Genomic DNA, 4,106 nt, shown 5'->3' with positions numbered 1-4,106 from the left:
TTGTATTCATGAGCTGGAAAACAAAATTCAAAAGGCACAAATTTTGTACAAAAATTGTTACATATATCTTCATTATTGCCTTTAACTAATATGTAGCTTTTTGTAAGAGTTTACAAAACAACATGTCTATGCACCGCTGTACATGAGAAGAATTAGAATAACAAAAAAAAAACCATAATCTTTAATTTGCACAAATCAAACCACCATAGCATAAACATGGTGCTTATGCACACATTAACCAAATATTTCAGTTCTTGCTGCATGTTCTGCACGCCCTCTACTTTCACACCCTTCTTTCCTCGCACTGGGAGAGAAGAAAGTGAAGATGTGATGGGGCGTATTTGAAATATATGACGAGCTTTTGTTGTCCACTCCTTTTTTTTTTAATCCCCCCTCCCTCAAATATATACCGGCTTTCAAACAAGCTTTCTTTGACAATCCAATGCACACACACACACACATACACACACACAAACACACATACATACATACACACCCCCTCCAACACTCATACACACCCTGCCACCATGACATGAATGGACAAGTGACCTTTAGGGCCACGTCCACTCTGCAGTCCAGTTTTTTATATCCAAATACCCCCCCCCATCATCACCCCTCCACCTCCCATCTCTGACACACACACACACACATACACACACACAAACACACATACATACATACACACCCCCTCCAACACTCATACACACCCTGCCACCATGACATGAATGGACAAGTGTCCTTTAGGGCCACGTCCACTCTGCAGTCCAGTTTTTTATATCCAAATACCCCCCCCCATCATCACCCCTCCACCTCCCACCCCCACCAGTGGGAGCCTCATATGGTGCCAGCAATTCTTTCACTGATATCATCAGCAGATGCAAATGAATTTGGACGGGCTTTGGGGGGTGGCGGGCTGTGCAGAAGTGGAGGAGGGTGGTGATGTTGGATGTGCTCATTGGTGGTAGAGGTGGTGGTGGTGATGTAGTCATGTACAAAATACCACTGTGGATGCATGTTTCTGGGAGATGGGATTTATTGAATAGAACCCACCAGAACCATCAGTGAATCCAATATTGCAGTTGGGAAAAAAACACATTCCTATTCCAGAAATCTTGGCTGTGAAATACCAACAAGAAAAAAAAAATCGCCATTCAAATGTGATGCGTTTATGTCCGCATGGCCTTTGAAGAGAGAAGAGGGGTCATGTCACTCAAAAGAAGGAAAGGACCACTCCGTTAGAAACCCCCTCCTATTTGCCCTCCCTCTCTCTCACCATACCCTTCCCTTTCTCCACTCTGAGCGACCCCCACTCACTCTTACGCGCACACCCGCACATATTCACCAAAGCATGCTGGCTTTGGGGGCGACACAGAGGCTAGATTAGAGCTTTGCTCCTTTAACAAGGCAGAGGAGGCACTTCTATAATCACAGCGGCGGTATGTAGGGCCACAAAGAGTTTGCAACCACAGGGCCACTCACTGGTCTTCTGGAGAGTGAGTGGTCCAAAGCTCAGGGAAAAAAACCTTCTGTCTGTATCCAACGTAAATCACAGTGGTTATAGGGCGTGAAGAGGTTATTAACCCACAGAGCACAGGAAAGACCACTTTGTGTGGCCAAACAGCCTAAACCTGGCATGTGGGGCTGGCTTAAGACAATGCACCACGTGAACATGACCAAAGCATTTAGAATATAAAGAAAAAAAAGGACAGGGAGCGATACAAATAAAGAGAGTGGGAGAGAGAAATGCATCCCCTGCTGATGATTTTAGAGCTTACTTCTGGTCCACTACTGCCATCCACTCCTTTCCTTCACACACAGCAGTGTGCCGCACATTTGATGGATGGTGTTGAGTAAGATGGAACAAAAAGACATGTATTTATCAACATCCCACGTGTCCTTTGAGTCTGAGGTGGTGGCAGAGTATCAGAGAGACAGAGATGGGGACAGACAGACAGAGAGAGAGAGAGATAGAGAGAGCATTAAACCATGGACACTTAAGGGAGTCAATGGGAAACCTTACCACTGTCATGGGGTGTTCTCAGTGGCACAGATGAAAAATACCTTTCAATGCATCATTACAGTAAATCATACCAGACCTACAGCAGCTTCTCTGAGCAACACAGCCAAACACACACAGCTGCAACTGTCACACTGCCTCAGATGATAGATAGATAGATAGATAGTTAGACAGACAGATAGATAGATAGATAGATAGATAGATAGATAGACAGACCTATGTTTGTGTGATAAATTATGAGTGTCTATACACAAGCCCACTAAATAAATGCCCAAATTATTCTGCAGCTGACACATATGTCATAATATTGTAATAAAGTACAAAAGGAATTAATCCATTAACAAGATCACCTCAGCAAATGACATCCAGAAGTGTTTAGTGGAGAGGGGCCGGACACTTGGTAAAAAGTGTATACCAATTTATTGTCAGTGGATAATATAGCAAAGGACTAAGGAGGTTATGAAGGCTCAGTCAGTGGATTATATCTTTACAAGTGTGTTTCTGCTCCACTGGCTGCCTGTGGAATAAAAAAAAAGTCTAACAAATATTGGCCAGGCATGAATGCAGCCTGTGTGCTTTTGTCTTTACAACACATTAAATCCCTGCCATGTGGGCAATTCCGACTCTATACTTTTATGAAAATGTTAAAATCTGTTTTTTTCCTCCTGAAAAGTAAACTTTTAAAACAGCATAAAACTTCATATGCACATAAAGTCCAGTCCAATAGAGGCCAGAACTTTTTTAACATTTACTTTTTAATTTTTCCATAAAATACAGGGGTAAAATGGGTCACCAATAAATTGTGTCTAAGTGTTGGTGTAATTGTGACCAAATGCTTCTGAGTTTAAAAAAGAAAAAAAAAAGGAGGACACACACACACACACACACACACACATACACACATACACACCATCTGGAGAGTATTAGAAAGAGAAGCCGTAAATATTGCTGAAAAGCCCAGGCGTTATCAGGTATGTAAGCTTGGTCCTTTCACTTCATGACCTCCCATATGCTGACATGATCAGACTGAAGTGAGATGTCTTTAAAAAAGTCATTGCCAAACAGTGGGTCGGGTCCTACAGATGGATCACAGGACATTGTCTGAGGGTCACCACAAAGTGTGGATATTTACTTATTCATTTGTTTACCTTATAATAGTTTTTATAATTAAGTTTTTTCAATGATGAATGAAGTGATGTGTGAAACTATTCCAACTACAACTATTTATATAAACTCGACATATGGTTCTAGAATACTAGTGTGAACAGTTCAACTTTCACTTCTGCTGTTAAGTGTACCATCAGACAGTTCTAGTGTTTTCCACTAGTAGAAAAATGTGCAGAAATGCACAAGACATATGTCTGAATTTTTATTCTGCCACCCTCTTAATTCAAAATAATATACACAAAAGAGTTTATTTTGAAAGTGTGTATTTGTGTAAATGTAAAAAAAATGTATGCCTATTTACTGTCATCAAGAAAAAATATTTCCACAAATTTGGTCACAGTGGTCTGACATTTTCTTTTTCTTTTTACTGTTAACCTGCATGAACAATTCTTCTTTTATTTAATGTTTTTAATGTATAATTTAAAAATAAAATCAAGGATGTCATGGAGGTTAATGAAAGCTATTTATTCATATGTGGGTTTGTTATTGTGTGTGTGTGTGTGTAGTTGCTGGATAATTATTTAACGGGTTCAAATGCTGCAGGAGATGCAACAGGTTTAAGTTAACTTAACACCAACTATAGCGACAATGATGAGCATTAGATCAATTTGACACAAACACCTTCCCACAGCTGAGAGAAGAAAGAAGAAGTTCCTCTTGAGCTGCAAACACTCTGTCACATCCGATTCACGCTTCCCCCTTAAAACCAAGCATTTCCGTTGCATCCATACGGTTAGGTAGTGTGATTTATCCCACAGACACAGACGTTTGTAAACAATGCAATTAAAATTATATACTGTCCACACATTCACGCACACTTTGAACTATATACACATACAAATAATTAAAATATTTTAACACTAGTGCCACTTGCTGATGAATTTCTTGATAATGACAAGTGTGTGTATGTGTGTGCGCGCCT

The sequence above is a fragment of the Cynoglossus semilaevis genome, chromosome Z, assembly GCF_000523025.1.
Source record: "Cynoglossus semilaevis isolate Cse_v1.0 chromosome Z, Cse_v1.0, whole genome shotgun sequence".
Lineage (NCBI taxonomy): Eukaryota > Metazoa > Chordata > Actinopteri > Pleuronectiformes > Cynoglossidae > Cynoglossus > Cynoglossus semilaevis.
Note: the sequence above shows the minus strand (reverse complement) of the source record.